This window comes from Canis lupus, chromosome 13 (genome assembly GCF_003254725.2).
Source record: "Canis lupus dingo isolate Sandy chromosome 13, ASM325472v2, whole genome shotgun sequence".
NCBI classification, from domain to species: Eukaryota; Metazoa; Chordata; class Mammalia; order Carnivora; family Canidae; genus Canis; species Canis lupus.
This window is the reverse complement of record NC_064255.1, coordinates 60,741,498-60,767,245: the sequence shown is the minus strand read 5'-3', so window position 1 is coordinate 60,767,245 and position 25,748 is coordinate 60,741,498. Positions and strand designations below refer to the sequence as shown.

Here is a 25,748-nt window from a genome sequence, read left to right as displayed (position 1 = left end):
AAATTAATTTTGTTTTGTCTTCTGAAGTTCTCTGCAGTATTACTGTTCCTCCGTATTTACGTTGTCTATTTGTTTATTTCTGTCTCTTCTTTCACAAAGCAAACTTTCTACAACTTTTTGCTGTTCCTTGGTTTCTATTCATATTGACAAGTGGCACACACACATTTAAAAAATGGTTGGAAGTTCTGTATATAGTAACTGTTTTAACCAGTGGATTTCTCTTTGTGGTGGGTAGGCAAGGACATGTCCACAGGAAGAGGGAAACACTAAGGCCAGCATGTAGAGATCTAGAAAAGTTCAAGTTCTTTTTTTCTATTTTAAGATTATTTATTTATTTATTTATTTGAGAGAGAGCTCATACACAGAGGGAGAGGGAGAGAGAAGCAGACTCCCCGCTGAGCAGGGAGCCTGATACAGGGCTCGATCCCAGGACTCTGAAATCATGGTCTGAGTCAAAGGCAGATGCTTAACCAACTGGGCCACCCAGGAGCCCCAGAAAGTTCAATTTCTTCAGGAAAGAAAGTTCTAATGGGGGAGTATGAGGAGTCATTTGCTGCTGGTGTTAGGCAATCAGTCTTTTTAAAGGCCCTACTCCTTACCTTCACTCTCCTCTTTATTTAGCATCTCTGAACCTGAAGCCTTTACAAAATTCTGTGGGCACAAATCAAATTCCTATAATTCTATGTCCTCTTTTGAAAACACTCAATGGTAAATTTACCATTATACCACTTAGCAACAGCAATTATCTCTGTTCCGTCTACTTGCTGATTCCAGAATTATGCTGAAATCTTTCTGATTTCCAACAATGGCAGAAGAGGTTACTTAGACCACCCTCCCAATGAAAACAACTAAAATTGCCAGGTCAAATATTTGTTCAGTCTTCTTTAAAGCATCAAAGAGGTTACAAGATATTAAGCAATCACCAGGCTAAAATTGAAAGGAAAGCAGAGACCAGAGAGAGAAGCCAGCACAGAAGCAGTATTGCCTTGATGGCATTTGACAACCCAGGGGAATAAAATAAAGGCCCAGGACATGAGATTCCAATAGGAGAAGTTCTCTTCAGTAAATTAAGGTTCCAAAGGACTACAACTTCCTAAAACAGGGGAGCACTATCACCTGGGTGGATCAAGGAACCTGGAGTCATGAACACAGTTAAGGTGATCCCAGGCTGGTATTCACTGCTGCCTCATAGAAGAAATGCAGAACTTCTCTACAGATAGCAAACAGGAAAAATAAAAAGAAATTCAGACTGAAAGAGCAGCACTGCAAAGAAAACAATAAATTTTAAAATCATAAAAGCTTCCAGAGATAAGAAAGAAATTAACTAAAAATAAGTAACAGGCAGTTAGCTTCTCAACAGCAACATTGGAAGCCAGAAGATAGTGGAATTATATCTTTAACATGCTAAAAGAGAATATTTGCCAACAGGAATTCTACAACTAGTAATTGTTCAAGAATAAAAGCATAATAAAGATATTTTAAGAAAAGCAAAAACAGAGACACTTCGCCACACATAAATCTTCAGTAAAGGAAATTCTAAAGAGTATACTTCGAGCACAAGAAAAGTACTTCTAGATAGAATGCTCAAGAAGACAAAAGAAATAAAGAGCCAAATAAAGTGGTAAGTACATAGATAAATCTAAGAAGACATTTTTATAAAATAACAATAGTAATATCCTTTGGGTTAATGAACTCATACAATAATACCACCTGTCCAAACAAGAATGACATATTTGAGGTTAAAGTGTTCTAAGGGCCTTTATTGTCTAAGAAGGCAATACAGGTATTGATTACTTTTAGACTTTGATTAATTAAATATTCATGTTGTAATTTCTAGGGAAACCACTAAAGGAATAGAAATAGAGCATACAATTTCCAAAAACAATTAAGGTAGAAATCAATAACAAAAAGACAACTAGAAAATATGTTTGGAAGGTAAGAAATAAACTTTGAATTTTGCATTATTGAAGAGGAAATCATAATGGAAATGAGAAATTATTTCGAACTACAATAGAGTTACTACATCAGAACTCTTCCATCTTGGAAAGGCTAGCAGTTCATCCTTAGAAAGGTAGATCCCTCTGCCACATTAGGAATGTGGGACTTCTCCCACTGGAGAATGGCACCCCATTCTCTTTGACACTGCAGACTGTGAGGAGTTTTTATTACTTTCAGTTTAGAGAAGTCTCTAGAAGAAAAAAAGATGAACACATGTTTCAATCAGCCAGTTGTAGCAAAATTCCATTAAAACAGCTATAAGAACACAATCTGATGCACTATTTCTCCCTTTTTTCCTTTCTTTAGGCTTTTCCATTTTTACCATTTAAATAAACAAACAATCCCTACCCAGTTTTTTTTTCTTTTCAAACACAAGACAGATTCATTTCCAAGCCATCTATATTGCTCAGAATTTTTGCTATTTTGAAAGACCTTCTAAGTACAAAAGTTCACTTCTTTTCATTATAGGATTTCATTTATACTTAAAATATTTTTATAAGCACCCTTAAATGCACTTTTAAAAAATTCTTCCTCCATTAACCCAGGTAATAAAAAGAGTTTTCTTACAGTGAGAACCAGCTGGTATCTACCTTCTGATTTATTTTTTCCTCTTTTACCCAACTGAAGTGAAACAGTATTGTGGGTTAGAGAACAGATGCACAGAAAATAATTATAAAATTCTCAAGTATTAAGCATTGGGGGGGTGGGGGGGGATGGAGAGTGTATGGATATGTGTGTTGATCAATTTTGTGTGAAAGGTAAGAAATTTTGAGCCAGGTATGTTTTTTGAAACAGAAAATTAGTTTCACAATAACAAAAGCAGACAAAAACAATCTTCAACTGAACGTAGTCTCAAACATGTTAACAAACCACATAAACTGGGGGAGTACATTTTACTGTATGTGAATGAGTTAATCTGCATACCAAATAAAGTGCTTTTTTGGTTTATTAACAGAGCATGGGTTAAGTACTTTTCAAGTGTAGAAAGTTATTATCCACAATAAGAAAATAATATTTCATTCATATCTTTAAAAATGTTTCTGTGAGAATTTTAATTCCCAGAAACAACCTACCAAATAATAACTTGTAGAATTAAATTAAATATTTGTGTTATCTATTAAAAATAAATAAGTAAAATTAAATAAATAAATAATGTCTAAGAGTTTGCTCACCTTATATAATAGCACTATATTTGCAGTAAACATACAGTTCATTGGATTTTCATTTGCCTGAAAATACATCTGTATTAACAAAACAATTTGTGGTAGTAAAAAATGTAACTGTTTATATGTACATATATATAATCACTACCCTCCAAACCTCATTCTGGAAAAATGTAATAGGAGATTAGGAGCCAATTGTGTATAATGAAGAACATGAAGTAAAATTCTGCATCAACAAATTCCATGTCAGCAGATTGGTTCCCAGCATGTCTCACTGTGCGTATCCCTACCCTATCCTAGTAACCAAGATCAGCCCTTTTATATTTTGATTTTTTTATGAAACATATGGCTCCAGTCTGCTACTAAGTATACCTATTAATTATTTTGTTTATAGAAATATATCATCCAAAAAAATGATTTATAAGTGTTATTAGGACATGTATTTTTAATCATATACTGAAATGTCTAACAGGCTTAATCTTTCAGGAGTGATACTGGGTCCTGTTAGATGCCAGTGCAACAATTCACTTTTGTACAAAGTACACCTGTGGACCACTAACCAGTAAACCTTACTCTGAAAGTCAGGAGATGCTGTTGTTACCATTTGTAAGCATCTGTAGAATCCAGTGGTTCTCTACTAATGTACAAATTCACTGCAATTAGAGATATAAAAGGAACAGAGTCCAACTGAAAGTGTAAACGGAAGCTGGGCAGAATCTAATTTAATTATCAGGGTTGGAATTATTCTAAGACTCCGCCTGCCATAAGGAAAGTGCCCTGGGATCTTTAACGACCACAAGTGGTCAGGATTCCAGTTTTACAGCTCATCCAATTAATTGCCAAGCACATCTTCTGCTATACTATTAAGTGACAGGGCTGGGGAATCTATTCTGCTAATTAAGAACTTGGGGCTTCATATTAGTTTCCCAGAGGATTTTCAGGGTATGTGGGTATGTGTGTACATGGCCTCGTAAACATGCACTTAATAGATACTTCTACTATGAATAGTGAACAAGAGAGACTTCGGCCATTTCTTCTCCACTCAATTAGGGTTAGACAACCTCTACAGTACAAGTCAGACTAATGTTGAGAAATGCTGGACTATTGGGCAGTTTTCAAGGGCCATTCCTACTCAGTCTCTTCATTATGGCCAAATGTAAAATATACAAATGGCTTTGCACAGTCCCATTTGCCCTCTGGAGGAATTCACCCTTGCTCTTTGTAGTGGATCTTATTTCAGGACCTTAATATACTCTTCAGGACGAAACTTGGGTGTAAAGATCCTCATTTTCTCATATTCTTACATTAAAATGTGACTCTAGCTTCCTCAATTTCCCTCTCTTTAAAAGAAGCAAAATGATACCTGCCATCTCATTAAGTGAAGCCTGAGAAATGACCGTTAAATATTTTTCCCAAAGTGAAAAATAGGAAAGCCTTTTCAAATAGCCTAGATTACTGGTTCCCAGACCAGTTGCATTTGAGCCACTTTGCAGTTTATTAAAAATAGAAATCCCCCGGTCCCACTCCAGAGCTACTGAATCAGAATGACCAAGAATGGGAGCCAGGTATTTGAATTCTCAACAAGCCTACAAGATCAGTCTGCTTGTTTGAAAACCACTGGACTCTGACTTCCCTTGAAGGCAAAATAACAAAGGTCCTTTGTGCAATTCTGAAAAGAAAACCTGTCCATATATCACACACAGAATATGCAATATCTTTCTCCTTTTTCTGTGCTTATTTTCTTTGGTGTCCCTTGCTTTGCTTCTATTTTAAATCCCATCATCTCAGTTATCAAGCTTAATTTCTTTCTTTCCAGGAAGCATTGTATAAAATTACTTTGGGATCTTATTAAAATCGATGCTAATTAACCTGACCATATTTATCTTCACACTCAGATAATATGAGTAATCCATGAAAGACATTGAACTTTAGACACGAGGGAAGTTAAAATGCCTGTGACGCAAATAGAGGCATTAGAAAAAGATTATTGGACAATTTAAAACTAGCTGAATGTTACTTTTTCCTTTACTGTAGCTGATGTTCCAACATAATCATTTGTTTTTAATTAGTGGGAAAGGAGATGTTTGAAGACATTGCAGAAATCTGGTACCATAGCAGCCAGAGTAAAACGAAGATGGCTAAAACTTTCCACTGCAATTGGGATTTTATCTATAAAATGAGATGGTTGCAGCGCAGGATCTCTTAACTCTCCTCTCACTCCAAACCACCAGCCGTCCATGACTGTGCAATATCCTTGAACAGAGTCCTCAGAAATTCAGCAAGAACATGAACATGTAAAATTAGCAAAGTCATCTGTTACTTGTAGAACCGGAAGTGTGCAATGACTTTAATAAAGCAGTCCAGGAATATTTGTAGGTCAAATAGGGTGACTAATTGCCCAGGTTTGCTCAGCACTAAGGGGTTTACCAGGACACAGTACTTCAGATTTAAAACCTGGACAGTTGTAGCCAAACCCTGACAGTTGGTCATCCTAAGGCCAGAGGTTGAGTTTATGAGACCTAAATGAAAATTTTTTACCTTATAAGTGTAATTAGACTTTTGACACACTGAGAAGTGAAGCTGGAGCTCCCCAGATTTTGGGCATGTGGCTGGAATGTGACAAGTTACTTCTAATCTTCTGAGGTATCCCAACAATAATTAGAATAAAAAATAGTATATGAACAAAAAAATGAGCTTTATTGGAGCCTAAGGCAAAAGGTATAATCTAAATAATAAGCATCAGAGCACTTGAGAAGGAATGTACATAAACATCTTTATTAGGGAGGGATCTGGGGATTGTATTGTACATAGCACTGATTTGTGCATAGTACTTCAAACTAAAGAACTTGTCAAGAAACAAATTATTTTAAAAAACAGACTAGTGCCAAAAAAATAAGAGCCTCGTGCCTCCCAAATAATTAGTTTGTGTTTGTGTTTTCATTTTAAAGCTACAAACAAAACAGAAATGGACTTCTCTTTCTCAGAGGTCAACACGGACAGACATTCTTAGCAATTCTACTTAGTTATCGGGCACCCCAGCCTACATTTCTGACCCTCAGATATGCCTGCTCCAGGGATTTAGGTAAGAACAAGGATCCATCCAGAGAACTTAGAAAGACGACTTCATTAAAGTAAGGAATTATCTCCCTTCCCTCTAAAGTTAACATAAAAGATACCTTGAGGTTAAAAATGTAGAGATGAGGAAAGAGGATCCTGGGAAGATGCTATAAAGAGGCTGTAAAGAGCATCAGGAATCTGTCTCCCCACCCAGGAAACAATCACACTGGCAGAATTTGTCTGCTGTAACTATTTGGGAACTCGGAGACTATTAAAGGCTTGTAACTTCCAGGGGAAGGCTTGGACTATAACGTCGTGTTTACTATCGCAGGAAATGAGACACAGGAAAACTATAGACATATAGAAAACAAATAGCAAAATGACAGAAGTCCCTCCTTACCAGTAATTACTTTAAATGTAAATAGACTATACTCTCCAACCAAAAGACAGAGATTCCAAAATGGAAAACACACACACACACACACACACACACACACACACAGTTCAACTACATGTTGTCTACAAGAAATTCATTTCAGATCCAAAGATACTAACAGGTTGAAAGTAAAAGGATGGAAAAAGACATTTGATGCAGACAAGAGAGCAGGAGTGACTATACTACATCAGACAAAATAGAATTTAAGTTTAAAAAGGTTTTTATTGGATATATAGTTTTAATTTTGCAAGATGAAAAGAATTCTCCAGATGGATGGTGGCATGTTTACACAACACTATGAGGTACTTAATATAACTGAACTATACGCTTAAAATGGTTAGGATGGTAAAGTTTGTGCTATATCCATTTTACCACAATAAAAACATTTTTAAACAACAAAACATATGTTTATGGTTTACACAATCTCCGTTCAGAAAAAGACTTAGCTTCTTAGGAGGTGGTGATTAGGCTTGCAGAGATAAGATAACCTCTATTTTGATTTATTAAAACAAGGTAGAGAAAATACCTGGTTTTTAGGGACCATACCTGGTCCCTAAATCCAAATGGATTCATTTTAACCCATTTTTTTACTGACTTCTCTGCCACATTTAACACTATTTTTATTTAAGATTTTATTTATTTAATCATGAGAGACACAGAGAGAGAGAGAGAGAGAGAGAGAGAGAAGGCAGAGACACAGGCAGAGGGAGAAGCAGGCTCCATGCAGGGAGCCGGAGGCAGGACTCGATCCCAGGTCTCCAGGATCACACCCTGGGCTGAAGGCCGCGCTAAACCGCTGAGCCACCCAGGCTGCCCAACACAATTTATTACTCCCTCTTTTTAGATGAACAAAATATCAAACTTCTAAATATAAAAGATTTCTAAATCTAATATTGTAATGTGTCCTGAGGAGGCATATTGAAGCCTGAGGCAACAGGAAATTCAGTAATCCTGATCTTGTCTTTTTTTTTTTTAACAGAGTTATTTAAAGATTTTACTTATTTATTTGAGGGAGAGAGAGAGAGAGAGAGCATGAGTGAGAGGAGAAGGGCAGAGGGAGAGGGAGAAGCAGGCTCCCCACTGAGCAGGGAGCCCAGCAATGTGGGGCTGTATCCCAGGACCCCGAGATCGTGGCCCAAACTGAAGGCAGACGCTTCACTGACTAAGCCATCCAGGTGGCTAATCTGGCCACTTAACCTAATCTAGCCTCTGATTTTGTCTTTATTTAGAAGTTTGATAAAAAAAAAAAAAAAAAAAAGTTTGATGTTTTGCTTATCACCAATTTTTGCTTTAACTTAGGTTTTTTTTTTTTTAATATTGTGTTAAAATATTATTTACCTTAATTAGACTTTTTTTGGCACTCTCTTACATTTTGTGACCTGAGGCAAGTCCCAGCCCTGAAAGGACTCTCTTTGTGTCATCTCTTTGGTATCACCATTTGCTAGCTTTCCTCCTCTCCTTCTGGCTTCTCAATCTTCTTTGCTTCTTTGTTCTTCTTTGTTAACTAAATGTCGAAGTTCTTTAGGGCTCTTTTTAACTCTTTTCCCCTTTCTCTACACATACCACTTGGGTTATCTCAGCTACTTCCATATTCTATTGAGTCTCAAACTGTTTCCAGCCACCCTACATAGATCATTTAAACCTACTCTAGCCTCCAATTCTCTGCCTTTGTGGTCAATTTCTGTTCCCACGACACATTCTGGAATCATACTTCCCACTTCCAATAAAGTACTTTCTCCTGCCAAAGTTGAACCTCTGTACCCAACAAAACCTTTTCCCCACCTCTATCATTCCTGCCTCATACCCTAGAGTACGGGTAGGGAGAGAAAGAAATAGACACCCTTCAGGCCCTCCATCTTACCTTCCCTCCACTTTAGCCTCCAGTTGCTCAACTATGCCAAATTATTTCTCAATTTCACAATTTCATATACATCTCCATCTGGCATATTTCCTTACTTTACTAGCAAACTCCCACTTATCTTTCAAGTTTCAGCCTACATATCCCTTCCAGGGAGACCTTTTCTGATCTCTAAATTATATTAGGATCTCCTGCTATGTGTACCTATAGGATTTTGTACCTTCTCTTTCATATCCCTCATTATACATTGTTATAACTATCTGTTCCATTTTCTATCTTCCCCACTAGACCACAGGGTCCATGAGAGCAGAAGCCATATACATCTTATTCATTATATACATCCAGTTCTAACACAGTGCCCAGGATTTATCAGTCACTCAATAAGTAATTATGTAAGGGAAGGAGGCCAGTCAGCGAGAATCAAACATCATCCAAATAGAACCTGTGCAATCAATAAGCAACTAAGCCAAGAGCAAAAGGCAGCAGATGCAGAGGTCACAAAGTCCAGCCACTATTAGGAAGCAGATAAATAAACTCCCACTTTTTTTCTTATCTTGGACACATATTTTTTTCTAAATAACCTGTACTCCTTGCTCTAATGCTGTCTGTATAATAGGCAGAGCACAGTCCAATTGTTGGCTTGATTGTCCTGTGGCCTCTGAAATCTTGGCAGACCTCTGCAGGGCCATCTGGCCTTTAGCATTCCTCCTGAAACTCATTTCTGCTCTTCTGTGATCAAATGCTCTGCCCATTGATCTTTCCCAGGATATAGAGGTTTTGCTTCCGTCTGCTGGCTATTGCCATCTCATCAAGAGTAGTGCAGGATGGCTTCACACAGCAGTAGGAAAGAAATTCAAGTTTTCCAGATCCCAAAAGCTCACTGTGAAGTTTGAAACCCTTTCCTAACATAGTTAGATTCATAAGGCTCTTCTGAAAATACTACACTGATCCAACAGAAAGCCATATTATACAGTATATAAGACTAACATATGGTCTTACTGGTCAACAATTTGAAATAAGTCCAGTTCCACAGGTTACAAAAACAAAGAAAACCCAAAAAACCTTCAATTGCCTAAGTTTTAGCCTGTCCATTGAAAACTGATAGAACATACGTAAAATGTAAGTCAAGACTTTCAAGCTAGAAAACGTAGGACTTGGCCCTGGTGACTTCATTGAAGACTGCAGGAGAAGAAAGAGACATTTCTTCTCCTGAAAGAATGAAGACTGTCACATGAGCTGAACATATGCACAAAAATCCAGTTTCTTGTAATCCAAAAAAAAGTGTAAAAAACACCCCTAGAGGGATCCCTGGGTGGCGCAGCGGTTTGGCACCTGCCTTTGGCCCAGGGCGTGATTCTGGAGACCCAGGATCGAATCCCACGTCGGGCTCCCGGTGCATGGAGCCTGCTTCTCCCTCTGCCTATGTCTCTGCCTCTCTCTCTCTCTCTCTGTGACTATCATAAATAAATTAAAATTAAAAAAAAAATTTGTTTAAAAAAAAAAAAAAACACCCCTAGAAAATAGAGAACTTCATTAACCTCACTGTGTGTGGTTAATATTCCCTATTAACATGTGGAGGATCTGTCAGAAAACACTCAGAGCTTCCCAGACCACATATCCTTATATGTACTAAAGGCTGAGACTTACACAGTAATAAAACGTACTAACAGATTAGCATCATCTATGAAAATATTGGAGCCTTAAATATCATAAAGTAGTAAAGCTGAATATAAATTCTCTTAAAAGTGTTTTTTTTTCTGTATCACTACAAGCACAAGACCTATTTATCATGTAATGCCAAAAATAGACACACACTGCCTAGTGTTTGGAGAAAGATCCTGTATGTGCCACTCCACACTGCAAAATCTCTTTACAATAAATGTGGCAACTTTTCCAATCCATTTTTCCTGGGATCTCTCCCTCTGAGCATCAATACGTGAGCCATGGATGCTTAGATGAAGAGAGGAGATGATACTCTGATAACAAGACCTGAGTCTCTGACTGCCTCCCAAATTGCAAAGGATAAAACTCCCTTGCACAAGGGCCACAACACTTTATTACTGTTTCCCACTCTTGGTTTTTCTTACAATGCCATATCTTCATATTTTTCTTCCAATTAGAAATTCATAAGGGAAATATGTGTACTGAAAGGTATAATGAGGGACATACTTTAGATCTTTCCCCCAAGAGGACAGAGTTATTAGCCCCCAAGGTTTTTTTTTGTTTTGTTTTATTTTTAAACAGTCTGGTTGATGTTTTGGTGCCAACACCAACTGCTGGTTAAATCATCTAATCAGCCAGGATGAGGCCTTTGTTCTCTTGCTTTTGTGACTTCATTTTTTTGAACATTTAAAGTTGCCAACAATTCCAAATGCTGCCTTATTACTTCTCTCTGATTTGTTTCCACGCAAAGATAAAAACTATTGTATCTACATCAAATTATAATGGGATGCATAAATGACTCACTGTTGTAAGATCTACAAATAATAGATATCTCCCTATAATGGTTTGAAAAGGAAATTTTTTATATCAAGCCACAAAGGGAAAAATGCGTCTCCACATTCTTACCTATATTCATCATCAACAACAATAGCAATGATTTATTGACAATCAACCAGTACCACAAGAGGAGCTCTGGGAATTTAAATTAGTAAAGCTAGATCTATGCAGTTAATCAATTCAGAACAAGGTCAGACATTTGCTTACAGACACAAAAAAGGCTTTTCTGTCTCTAACCACGACCCTGAAATCAAGACCTGAGCTGAGATCAAGAGTCAGATGATTCACTAACTGAGCTCTCGGGGTACCTCTAATTTTTTTTTTTTTTTAAGTAAAGATAGGACAGAGGTTAAAATGCAAAGCTGTTTTTTTCCATATATGACTTTCTGACTTACAACAGGTCAAGCATCGGTGTTCAGGTTTACAGCCAGAGGCGGTTATGAAACAGGTATGGGTATCTGTAAGAAGAAAAAAATAACAATTATTTGATGAATCTCAAAGTTTTTCATTGAGAGTATAATAACTCATGATACCTAAATTAATATAAGAATTTCTTCATTTCTTCTCTTCTTGGCCCTCTTTTAGGTTCTGTTCTTGGCATCCTATTCTTAGACTTTTGCATTCTTATTGCTGTGGTAATGCAATGTGCAAATTTCCATTAGTTGGAAAAATATTGAAAATCACTTATTTCTTCCTTTAAAATATATAGGAAATATGTCTAAGCAAGACTCTACAGGAACTTCTACAAAGCTACCTACTCCTAATCTCTTACTGAGATTTGAAACATATAAATACTCATTTTAGATGTTAATATTCATTTTAGATGTCAATTAAAAGGAAAAAGTCCCTATAAGAAAATGGAGGAAAAAAATAATGCTATTGAAATATATAAAAATAAAAATGTATTAGATTTTATCAATCATAAGAACTTGAATTTTCTAAGAAAAAAAAAATCATGCTTAAAATGAAGTATAGAAACTGTAGCCAGTGGGTGCCTGGGCGGCTGAGTCAGCTGGGCATCAGGCTCTTGGTTCCATCTCAGGTCATGGTCTCAGGGTCCTGGATAGAGCCCCATAGTGGGCTCCACACTCAGCGGGGAGTCGGCTTGAGGATTTTCTCTCTCTCCCTCTGCCCCTTCCCCTGATCTCTCTCTTTCTTTCCCTCTCTCTTTCAAATAAATAAATAAATCTAAAAAAAAAAAAGTGGTGGCCAGATTATCTTTATTTAACAGACTGCTCAATCCTGTGTATATGTTTATATTACCTTACGTCCCTTAATGAAAATCATCTCTATATTGCCTTCCTAAGTAATTGCACATATAGTCCCCAAAGATTTAACAATTATACAAATGAAGTAAAAGAATTTCATGTTATCTTAGTTGTTATTACAGACATTATTATTCATAATGCATGAAGTTTTCAAACACAGGTATAAGACTAGTTATTAGGAGCTAGTAACATAACAGGCTGTAAACATGTATGTAAGCTTACATATGAAAAGATCATTTTAGATTATATTTAGTATACTGGAATTATTGAAGTTACTTTATAGAATATATTTCAACACAGTATTTGCATCCCTTTATAGATAATGCTCTTAGAAGATGTTAGGAGAGGGGCACTTGGGTTGCTCAGTCGGTTAAGCACCTGACTCTTGATTTCGGCTCAGGTCATAATCTCAAGAGTTGTGAGATCAAGGTCTTCATCAGGTTCCAAGCTGGGCATGGAGCCTGCTCAAGATTCTCTTTTTTCCTCTCCCTCTGCCCCTCTCCCCCACATTTTCCACCTACCCTCTGTCTCAAAAAAAAGACGTTAGGATACTGAACAATTCCCTTGAATTTATACAGAATTCTCAACACATCCAAAAGTCTATTTTGCCTTTGAAGCACAGTTGAGGAATCTTCCATATAAGCTTAAGATTATAAGAGCTTTTCTTTTCTTTTTTAAATTTATGATAGTCACACACACAGAGGGGGGGGGGCGGCAGAGACATAGGCAGAGGGAGAAGCAGGCTCCATGCACCGGGAGCCCGACGTGGGATTCGATCCCGGGTCTCCAGGATCGCGCCCTGGGCCAAAGGCAGGCGCCAAACCGCTGCGCCACCCAGGGATCCCCTATAAGAGCTTTGCAATTACATCCTCTGCATCCCTCCCTGAACACACAAATAGGCAGCTCTAGCCAAGAAGCAGAGTAATTATCTATAGGCCCCACTAACAAAATAAAGGTATCTACCTTCGAATAATCTAATAACTGTCACTCATATTGAAGATGAACAGAATACTCACCCTATGCCAAGCACTCACTATAAGTCTTATGTGAATTATTTCATTTAATACCCAAAACAACTCCATAAGCTACCCATAATTTGAGGGTCAGTTTTTAGAGTTTAGAAAGAATTGCCAAAATCACACTTGCTCCCACTACAGTTACAGCATCTGTACCAATCTCATATAAGGCCTTAAAGCATCTTTATTTCTTTTTTTTTTTTTTTTAATTTTAAGTAACCTCTATACCCAATGTGGGGCTCAAACTCACAACCCCAAGCTCAAGAGTCTCATGCTTTACTGACTGAGCCAGCTAGGCATTCCCCTTGGAGCATCTTTAAGTCATCATTTCAGAACTTATAACTATGTACTCCTTTCTTGTCCATAAATTGCCGTGTCTTTCAATTCAGGTATCAATTTACTTATTCCAACACTGGAGCCAAGTAAGGTAAGAAGGGTTCTAGAATCTAAGCCAATAATCAGAATCATTGGGACACCTGGGTGGCTCAGCGGTTGAGCGCCCGCCTTCAGCTCAAGGCGTGACCCTGGAGTCCCAGGATCAAGTCCCACATCCGGTTCCCTGCATGGAGCCTGCTTCTCCCTCTGCCCGCGTCTCTGCCTCTCTCTGTGTGTCTCTCATGAATAAATAAATAAAATCTTTTTTAAAAATAATCAGAATCATAAGAAATAATGAAACATTTTGGAGGTAATAAGGCAAAAGTTGGAAGAATAGAAAATAAGGGAGCTTCTTCTTCAAAGTAGCCATATGGCCTATCAACTGAGAGACGTATATATCCAGTTGTGGTATATTCTCAAAGATAATCACTATAATAGAAAAACAAATGAATTGCATCCAATGTATCAACATGGAAAAAAAACCTGAAAAATCTAGTTTGACAGAAAATATCAAGTTGGATTATGTTATTTACTGAATAATAGCATACATTTAAGTTTTAAGCCCATAAAATAATACTATGTATTGATATGGATATACACATAAAAACAAAATGCATAAAATACTGATGGGAAGGAAAAGTCTATGTCAGGAATGCTTACTTCTGGGGTATTTAGGGAGTTATGGGCTGGGGAGAAGTATGTACAGGACCTTGACTATTTCTGTAACATTGTATTTGTTTTAAAATATCTGAAGCAAAGATGGCAAAATGTTCACACTAGTTAAATGTAGGAGACGGCTACATGGTATTGTGTTCATTTCTACACATTTCTGAATGTTCGAAATAGTTATTTCAGCATAATTTTCTGAATGTTTGAAATAGTTTATCATTTTTTTTAAAAAAAGGAAGATGAGAGAATACAGTGTCTTATCGGTGGGGGAGCTATATATAAATAAATATTCGAAACTTGAACTATAACTGGTTGCAAATGCACAGCCTTGGCTGGGCTGGAGATGAGACTCAGATACACCCAAGTTAGAGAGAATAAGAGGATACCCACCACCCTTTATCCTTCTTACAGACACAATCTATTGGCATAAACTAGATTACCTGAGACCTGGATCCCCTTGGAAAAATAATTAAATCAAATCCACAATTAGGTTTTATATGTATACAATTATGTCTGATTAACTTAGGGAACCTCACATAAAGTAAGATATAATGAGAGATAACAGAAAATTTACCAAAGGGAGGAGGGTGTCTGCTGCAGTAAATTCAGCAATAGGACCTCAGGTTTGGAGGGCAGTAGATTGAAGAGCTGAGAGCAGAACCGAGGGGGACCCAGGCATTCCAGCAGCATGTTTGAGCCCTGCACGTATGAATTAACAGCTGGCTCACAACTTAGGAACTTTGTGGCACAAGACTTCCCATCATTCCCAAAACTGACGGAAGAAACACTTTAGTTTTCATTTTCAAGAACAGAATTGGCCAAGATATTAGCAGGGATCCCAAATGAGAAGGTGTTGGTGGCAGCAAGGTCCCAGCTTACCAGGCTCAAAAGGCAGCTGCAACATCAGAGTTCCAACCAGATTAGTTCCAGGTGGAAGTTCTGGCTGTAGCAGAAGCAATGCAGGTGAGCTCAGAAGAAAGCGCTGTCTATCTAACCATTGTGCTTTAACACTAACCAAGCCCGTTCTAGAACCCCTTGTCTTCACTGTAATGTACAGCAAGGACGTATTCTTTTCCTCACTTTGCAGAAGCTCCCCTGGCTCAGGTGCCTGAGATAAGAGCCACAGCAAGGCGGCGATGGCAGCGCTGGGCTGTGCTGGCACCAACCTTTCACTGGGATCTGCAGCTAGACTGCAGTGCAACAGCAGACTTCCAGTTTTGGCAGCTGTGGCAACCCAGCTTGGGAAGCCCCGGGTGTGAGCTCTCGCCTGGGCTCTGCATGAACAAATGAAAAGCGTCTTGTGGGGGAATTTCCACAAGCACATGGAAGAGGAGAATTGCACAGGAACCCTAATGGGGGGGGGGGGCCGCAGAGCAATCCAGTTGTGAACGTCCCCTGTGCTCCCAGGGTGGGGAACGCTGCGATGTCCAAGTCCCCGTAACTGGCTGCTGCAGAACACAGCATGTTTGTGAAAGACTTTGTGCTTCAGAGGGGGATAAAAGAAAACATAATAAAATAAAACACAAGTTTGAATTAGATCATTCTGCCCAATGTTTTTACATCCCTCTAAGATATGGAATCTTCTAAGAGGATTTTTGGTTAAGAAAAGGAATGGGAAGGGGGAAGGGAAAGAGGAAGAAACTGCAAATGACCAAATATATCCACTTATGAATATGTCATCGTGACGATCTCTTCAGTTACACAGTGAGAAGCAGGTCATATTGGAGACTGTTTTAAGTGGAACTCTGTGTAAAAGCTAGAATTTAGTTTGAAGCTTGAGGTGAAAGACAAGACGTGGCAGCATTCCTGCAGCAGGACAACTAAGTATATTAAATCCAGGTGAAATGAGAAGGAGCTAAGCAATAACAGTAATCACAGGGACAGCCTCAAATCTAAAACGCCCCCAATTCACCCCCAAACACTTATAAGCCCATAGCTCCAGCAATGCGCAGTGTATAAAGCATTTGAATATATAAAGTAAGAAACAATAAAGTGAGAAAGAGGGGTGGTGGAAACCCCTGAGCCAATTCCGATGTGATGTTGAGAAATGTCCAGCAACACGCGGGCCACCCAGAAGGGGAAGGCGGTCGTCCTCTCACGTGCGCCCCGTGTTGGGAAGCATTTTAGCCAGTTGGCTTGTTGAAAGTGTAAGTGTGCTTACTTACCCAGCCTTTTGCCCATATCAGGAACCATGCTGTCCTCCCTGAGAGTTCCCCCTCTGGCTAAAGGGTCCCATCTGTTGAGGACTGAGAGAGCAGCAGAGAGAATGCACACTGCCCCCAGCGGGCCCAGCCTCCCGAAAAGGGCATATGGGACACACGTGGGCTGTCTCTACCTTCCTGAGTCTTGCACAGGTATAAACACACAAGCGTCACAGCAAAGGATCACATGGGGACCAGGAGAGACGCAAGCATGCTGCAGTCCTGCTGTCAAGGTAACAACTACCTTCGATTCCTGGCAACAGGATCCTTCCGGACCTGCTGTCAGAGAAACTAAGGGATTAGCCAGACTTCTCCCACTGGGAAGGTCACTGCCATCCAGAGGGCCAATCAATATATTAATCCCCCCAGAGAAGGCTGATGTTGGCATCACATAGGAAGGAGAGCTGATCATTAGCATTTATATGTTGTGGGGGACACAGCCCCACAGTCCTCACACTTCCCACCTTCTTACTGATTCCAGTGAAGACTTAGAGAGTGTCCGCAGAGGAGTGTATCTCCAGATAATGCCATATGATGACTTGTTGGCAGCCTTACCTCTGTGGAATATGATCCACATGCAAATCACATAATCCTTTTGGTGAAATTTAAATCCTCCATCATCTTAGGACTTGAAGGTTCAGCGATACTTGGAGATCATACTGACTACAGATTTCTTAATGAAATAGCATACCTGAAATTCAAAACACAAAAAGACATATCCCTTCTCTTCACTATAGGTATCCTAACACATGGCATGTGTCTCATGTTTCTCCTGCCACGACCAAATAAGAGGCTTACAACAGGAATGCCTAAACATTTTAACACCCCAGATGCCCCCTCTCCTCCCCAGGAGGTATCTCATAAGCAATGATGGTCACAATTCTCTCAGCTACCAGACAACAGTTTTCCTGCTTTCCTGGTTCCCTAAGATGACTGCCAAGCCCTCTGAGACTCTCACCCTTGCCGTAGAAATACCCTAAAGCTGTTGAAAACTAAACATTGCATCACAATTCTACCAAAATAGGGAATGATTTCTCACAATTTCAGTTTGAAAGTGTCATACAATCCCAAAGCAGCGATGCTTTTGTGCTTCCAGTGTTCAGAGGTTTTCATGAAAATATCCCTTTGAGATTTTATTTGCAGTCTCTCCCTAGCATTCAGACAAGGATCCATGGGAACTGGACAGAGCATGAGCTGAATGAAGAATGCCCCAATGCCCCAAAATTACCCCTTCCCACCAACTCTAGGCTGCCTGTAGCTCTTACTCCTTTAGAATGAGTCACTGCTGAGCAGGCTATGTAGGTACAGTGTCAGATTCCTTGTGAATTTAGAGGATCCCAAGACAAAGGCCTTCTGGGTGGCTAAACCCAAGATAAACACAGCTAAGGTACAGATTGAGATCTCCCTGTTTTGTTTACAATCATGGACATCATTCCATCAAGGAAAATGACTTTTCCTCACAAAGGAAGACAATTAAACGGGGGGAGCAAGCATTCCATTAAGCAAGAGCAAAGATCTTACACGTGTCCATATTTATACACCTGAGAGAGGACTAGAGTGTACTGAGAAAAACCAGAGTCGGAAAGCTCATAGCTTGAAAAATTCTACCCTTCGGTGACTTCTCGACTAAGAATCAGGCCTTTTTTTTTTTTTTTTTATCGTCAGACACACAGAATCAGTGAGGTGTGTAATGTCTGTCACTCTTGACCACAATTTCCCCAACTGTGAGTATCAAGGCATGTTAACTTTGGAGAATCTGATAAGAGCTACAGCTCTTCCTCTGCCCCAGAAAAACAAATACGAACACTTTCATGCAAAATCTGCATGTAATTTGGAAAGGAGGAGATTCACAAACCTCCTTACAATCCAGGTTAAGCATCCCTGAACTAGATGGTCTCAGAGATTTCTTCCGACTCTACAATGAGTTTACAGAAGCTCAGGTTAAACTTGACAAACACTCTTGTTTTTCTTTACTCCCTCCTAAAAACTCACCAGAAAAAAGGACAACAACAACAAAAATAATAGGAGATGAAGAGATGGTAACAAAAGAGCTGGAGGTAGAAGGCTCCTGGACAAATAAAACTGATCTGGCTGAGCAGAGATTGACGTAGCTGCACCGAAATCATTCTGCTCACCCCCTGGAACGCTGCAACATTGAAGGCCCTGCTTCCTGTGAAAGGCAACCTGAGGAGGGAGGTCAATGAAGTTTTCTTCTCCTACACAGCCTCTACCAGAGCCCGGTAACTAATTTTGCATTCTTTTTAAAGGAGAGCCCCTAAATTGTACAAGTTTATGCCCGACTAATCTTGTATTTGTCCCTCAGTGTGGCTGAAACAGAAAGATTGAGTCTTTATTAGAAAGCTGGAAGCCAAGATGCCCTTCCTCAACCCATATCATCAGGGACCTCCTTGGCTGAAGACAGGTTTACTAAAGATATTAAAACAGCTGTGTTCCAGCTACGGGCAGGGATGAGGGATTAAATGAAAATCATGCTGGACTGTGGAACCCACGACACCTCCCTCCATTCAGCTTCCAGAATGCTGACAGTTAGTTGTCTCTGCAGGGCATTAGAGGACTCTTCTCTGAAGAAACTACAGCAGTTGGCATTTCTGAGTCCTAACAGAACAGCTGGGTCCCTGTCCAATTACTGTATGGTAAAACCCACAAGAATATAAACCTATAGAGCTTCTCATTACCTTCTCCATAACTCTCTTCTAAATACAAGTGAATAGTCAAGAATCACCAAACATGTAAGGATCATCTCCAACATGAAACTCAGGCTAAAATATACAAACAGGGGGTGCCTGGGTGGCACAGTCAGCTGAGCAGCCAACTGTTGGTTTTGGCTCAGGCTGTAATCTTAAGGTCATGAGATGCGCAGACTTTTGCTTAAGACTCTCTCTCCCTCTCCCTTTGCCCACTCCTCCGTGCTCTTGCTCTCTAAAATAAATAAATAAATCTTTAAAAAAAATACAGAGAAAAAACAAAACAAAATAAATTCCGAGGAAATGGTTGATGCAAAGTACAGAATAAAAAGCTTTTTAACTATAATTAAGCTCAGAGAGATAAGAGAGGTTATTACATACAAGTTATCTTAGATTAAAAAATTATTTTAGGGGCGCCTGCGTGGTTCAGTTGGTTAAGCATCTGACCCTTGATTTCGGCTCAGGTCATGATCTTGGGGTCCCCTGAGATTGAGCTCCAGGTCCAGCTCTGCACTCAGCATGAAGTCTGCTTGAGGATTCCCTCCCTTTGCCCCTCCCCTCCCCTCTCTCTAAAATAAATAAATAAATCTTTTAAAAAATTATATTAAACACTCACAAAACACGAAAGTACCCTGAGAAGTTAAATCTCCAAAATTTTGAAAACACTCAACCCAAGTTTTAGAAGATGAAATTAAAAAAAAAAAATCCCCCAGTAAATAGAACAAAAGGATAAAGAAAAAATTGGACAGAGTAAAAAGTAAGTGTGGTAAGCAAATTCTAAGATGATCCCCAAGATTCCCACCCCTGGTAAACAGACCTTTTATCCCCTCCCCTTGGGTGAGTAGAATTTGTGAATATAATGCCATTTCCTCACCCCTTGCCAATATGTTATCTGTTTTTTTTTATTATAGGTGTCTTAGTAGGTACAGAGTATTACCTCAGTGGGGTTTTGATTTGCATTTTCCTGATAGCTAGTGATATTATCCATCTTTTTATGTGTTTATTAGTCATTTGTATGTTTTCTTTAGAGAAATGTCTATTCAATGCTTTGCCCATTTTTTAAATTCTTTAAGTTCTTTATGTATTCTAAATACAAGTTCCTTATCAGTCAAATGATTTGCACAAATTTCCTCCAGTTCTGTGGGTTATCTTTTTACTTTCTTAATGGCATCCTTTGAATCAGTTTTTAAAGTTTTTATTTAAATTCCAATTAGTGGGCACCCCGGTGGCTCAGCGGTTTAACACCACCTTCAGTCCAGGGCCTGATCCTGGAAACCCGGGATCGAGTCCCACGTCGGGTTCCCTGCATGGAGCCTGCTTCTCCCTTTGCCTGTGTCTCTGCCTCACTCCCTCTCTCTGTATCTCTCATTAATAAATAAATTTTTAAAAAATATTTTTAAAAATTCCAATTAGTTAGCATACAGCATTATATTAGTTTCAGTTGTACACTATAGTGATTCAGCACTTCCATACAACACCCAGTGCCCATCACAGCAAATGCACTCCTTAATCCCCAACACCTACTTAACCCATACCCCATTCAACACCCCTCTGATGACCATCAGATTGTTCTCTATAGTTAAAAGTCTGTTTCTTGGTTTGTCTTTTTTTTTCTCCTATGATCGCTTGTTTTGTTTCTTGAATTTCACATATGAATGAAATCATATGGTACTTGTCTTTCTCTAATTTATTATTTTTTAAGATTTTATTTATTTATTTGAGAGAGAGAGAGAGTACAAGCTGGGGGAGTGGCAGAAGGAGAGGAAGAAGCAAGCTCTTCACAGAGCAGAGAGCCTGACACAGGATTCCATCCCAGGGCCCTGGGATCATGACCTGAACCAAAGGCAGGGACTTAACCAACTGAGCCACCCAGGCACCCCTCTGACTTATTTTGCTTAATATAATAGCCTCTAGGTCCAGCCACATCATTGCAAATGGCAAGATTTCATTCTTTTTATTGCTGAGTAATATTCCATCATATATCATATCATATACTACTTCTTCTTTATCCATTCATCAGTCAAGGACATTTGGGCTCTTTCCATAATTTGGCTATTGTAGATAATGCTGCTATAAACATCAAGGTGCATGTATTTCTCTGAGTAATTTTATATTCTTTGGGTAAATACCTAGTAGTGCAATTGCTGGGTCATAGGGTAGTTCTATTTTTAACTTTTTGAGGAACCACCATACTGTCTTTCACAGTGACTGCACCAGTTTGCATTCCCACCAACAGTGCAAGAGGATTCCCATTTCTCCGTGTCCTTACCAACACCTGGTTTCCTGTGTTAATTTTAGCCATTCTGACAAGTGTGAGGTAATATCTCATCGTAGTTTTGATTTGTATTTCCCTAATGATGAGTAATGTCAAGCATCTTTTCGTGTGCCTGTTGGCCAGATGTAAGTCTTCTTTGGAAAAATGTCTATTCGTGTCTCCTGCCCATTTTTAATTTGGATTATTTGTTTTCTCAGTGTTGAGTTTTTTAAGTTTTTAAATATATTTTAGATACTAACCCTTTATCAGATGTCATTTATAGATATCTTCTCCCACTCCATTTTTTATTTTGATGATGTCCAAAGCATTTTTTTCTTGCATCGATTAATATTTTAAACATCATTCCAACTCTTCCTTGACATGCAAGACATTTTCCTTGAGTCTTTCCTAGATTCCACTACCTGATGCTTCCCTCAAACAAACCCATCCTAGCTTGAATTGATAATTCTCTTCTGGGGTGAACTCTACCACTTCCCCATAATCTTGTATAGATTTCTAAGCAACTCATTATACCTCTGGATTGATACATTTCTCTTCTGAAGTAGGCTGTAAGCAACTTGAGGGCAGGGTCCTATTGTTCACTCAACTTTGTATTCTTTTTCTTTTTTTTTTTTAAGATTGTATTTAATTATTCATGAGAGACACAGAGAGAGAGGCAGAGACACAGGCAGAAGAAGCAGACTCTGCACAAGGAGTCTGATGTGGGACTTGATCCTGGATCCCGGGATCACACCGTGAGCCAAAGGCAGATGCTCAACCGCTAAGCCACCCAGGTGCTCCTCAACTTTGTATTCTTAAATACAAAAACAAACAAACTAAACTGGCACATAGGGGGCATCCAGTAATGTCTGATAATGAAAAATAAGTGAATAAATGAATGCTAACTGCACAAAGATAGTCTGATGTATTTTGAGGGCCCACAACGTGTTGGTTAACTTTCAGAACCCCCTCATAGGGCCACAGTTCTCCTATATCCAAATCTTTCCTAATGTTATATTTTCTACATAGAATACATCTTTTTTTTTCCTTATAGTTCTTCTGGTTTCTTATAGAATCTTATCTTACCAAGATTTTCTAAATACTGGGATGAAAAGAAGACCTATTCTATCTGAACATGCATTTTCCTGGCACTCATACTGGGTTAACATAAATATATTTGTACTGATTTTTCTAAATAATGCATATTTAGTCATTAGACATATTTGCAGGATAGTAATTCTTTTGTCTGTTATAGTATAGAAAACTCTTAATTATCTATTTTTGTTGGAAGAAACCAAGGAAATGCAGTAGGAGAAAAAATAAAAGGAGCATGATCCATAGCAAATCTTGCTTTCAAATTCTCAGGCATCATTAAGCTGAACAGGTAACAATGAAATCTTCTGCTATAAAGCCCTTTTTTTTTTTCTTATTTACATGCTTCCCCTATGTAGCCTATAACCAAACTTTCTCAACCAAAACATTGATCCTCCTTAACTTAGGGAAAGTATAAAAACAAACACAAGCAAAATAGTTCCAGCTAGCAGCTTGTTCATTAGGATAGATAATGTAGAGTTGAGTATATATATATGTTACTTTGGTCCTTATCATTGTCTACCTAGCAGAGTGTGATAAGTAGGAAAAGATAGAAACCAAAATTAAAAGTATATACTCTGAAAAGTCCAGGACCAAATTTCATTAACCAACTGCATACAGAACCTTCACACATACCCTACATATTTAATTTTCTTAAGTTCATTTTTATAAAACATTTTATAAAAATAAATAACTACTAATGCTATGTAACAAATACATTACCATGTGCCACAGACCTAAGAATTAAGTATATTAAGCATAGGAAAAACCTGTACATTGAAGGGCCAAGGATTAAAGCAGATTCTCTTATTCACTCAACCAATATTTACAAGCATCTGCTTCATTTACCAGATACTATTCTAAGTACTGAGAACAGAGGAGCAAACAAAATAAGTCCCTGTCCTCATGGAGCTTACATTCTAGTGGAAGAAGACAGACTACAAACAAATATATATTTGACAGGTGGGATAGAAATAATAACCAAGTATAAAACAAGTTAAAGGAAATAGTGGGAAACAGGAAGAAGGGGATGCTACCAGACAGGTTAGTCAGATAACACCTGCTTAATAAGATGACGAACAGAGACCTAAGGAAGTGCTGGAGAGAGCCATGAATAGATCTGAAGGGAAAGCACCCCAATCAAGGGCGACTAGCAAAGCAATGTCTCTGGGACAAGAAGGTGCTTGATATACTCAAGGACTAGCTGAGGCCAGTCTGCTGTGAATGAGCAAGAAGAAAAGTAGTAAGAAATGAAGTAGGAGACATTAAGTACCTCATGAAGCATGGTAAGGTCTTTATTCCTGTCTCTGATTGAAATGATAGACAAAAGATGGGATTATCCTTCCTTTACCCTCATGAAGTAGTCGGTCCTTTATTTCTTTCTAGGATCAAGTGGAAGGAAGGAAGGAATACATTACAGGAATCACAATGCCAAGGAGAGAACAGACTAGTCCTGATGAACAACAGACTGCTTTGAAATCTACTCCAAGATCATAACATGTGGCTCTTGCAATTTTTATCTGAAAACCTTGTTAATAGCAGGGTGACATTCATGATTTCCTTCAGTCTAAATGCAGTAACCTCCTATTTTCCCATCAGGTGAAATAGAAATGCTAGTCTAAATCCAGCCTAATCATGGTGCTAATAATAGCACAAATATGAAGAGCATCTCTGAGCTAGAGATCCCCAAATTTTGCTTCTGAATCGAGCTTTGCTACATGTCCTCCAGGTTGAGGTTAACCCTTATCCTGTGGTGAACAAACTTTAAGGTGCTGACACTATGCCAGAGCTGGAACCTAGAACTACCAAGCATTGGCCAGGCAAATGTGCCACATGCAGCAACCTCATCTTTCTAGTTATTGTATTTTTAGCAAAAACTCATTTTCAAAAAACAGAAAAAAAAAAAAACACCTCATTTTCCCACATTGAGGCTACTAGAACAATTTTCTAACAGAACTTGCACAGAATTTCACCAGCTAATTTGTTTAAATTTCATAACCTTTTTCCCTTTCTTCCTGTCTTTCTTCCTCCCTCCTTCCCTCCCTCCCTCCCTTCCTTTCTCTTAATAATCATAGTTACATCCTGGGCCTAAATGGTGTCCTTTAGATATGAAGTCTCTCACTCCTTTAGTAAAAGAAAGACCTCTTACTGTGTTTAATTTTAATGTAAATTAGGTACAAAAGAACATCTGTTTTGAGCAATAGTAAGATTGTATTGCAGCTCAAGTCCTCCTGATGAATTCTCTTTCTAGTGAAATACTTTTGTGGTCATTGCTGCAAAACCGATGAAGAATATTTTGTCCTTCAAAATGGATGCCAGTCAAGGAGCTACATGGGAATTCCTGCTGCCTCAAGTCACAGCCTACCACCACCTGGTCCTTATCTCCCCAGACTCACCTAGGATATGAACACTCTCATTTCCTGTTCAACACAGGAGAAAAAGACAATGTAACAGAAATTTTAAATGTGATGATGTCACAAAACATTTTTAAATTCCACCTAGTTCTTCAGGTAATTAATTCCTATTCTATCCTGTCATCTAATTAGAGGCAGGCGCATCTCTCTCATAGTGCCTTTCCTGGATTTTTTTTGGAGTCTCATCTATGAAGTATTTGTTGAGCATTACTATGTGCCAGGTCAATTTGTTCTAGGTGCCGGAGACACAGCAGTAAACAAAAAAGGGTAAAAATCCCTGTTATTGTTTCCAGTGGAGGGAAACATACATCATAAAATTAAATAAATGAAATACATAGCTTGGGAAATTGTGATAAACGCTATGGAGAAAAGTAAGCCAGGAAAGGAGAATAAGAAGGACTAGGGGTAGGGCAAGTGTAATTTTAAATAGGTGGTCAGCGAAGGTGTCACTGAAAAGATTCACTTGAACAAATTGAAAGATTTAAACATATAAAATACCCTTTCAGGGAGCATTTTGGCTTCATGTCATTTCTTCTCTAAAGACATATTCTCTGTGGTGGGTTTAAGGAAACATATCTTATAGCCTTGTGGATCACTTTACACAAATTCAAAATATGTTAGCTCAAGGATGACCACTCTGAACATTATTATCTAACATTGTTCTGGAGGAGACAGCAGCCAATGAAATCGGTCAATAGAAATTAGGTATAAAAATAGCAAATGAGAGGCACCTGGGTGGCTCA

The 25,748-nt window shown here is 38.6% G+C and overlaps 1 long non-coding RNA gene across 1 annotated transcript; it reads right to left on the bottom strand.

Annotated features, from left to right (window-relative positions):
- Positions 1-275: 275 nt before the first annotated feature.
- On the bottom strand, positions 276-16,702 carry LOC112652307 (uncharacterized). Its single transcript, XR_004817907.2, has 3 exons — positions 16,505-16,702; positions 11,407-11,469; positions 276-2,188 (listed from the first exon to the last, which is right to left on the bottom strand). It is a non-coding gene; the product is annotated as an uncharacterized LOC112652307 (long non-coding RNA).
- Between the last annotated feature and the right edge of the window lie 9,046 nt (positions 16,703-25,748).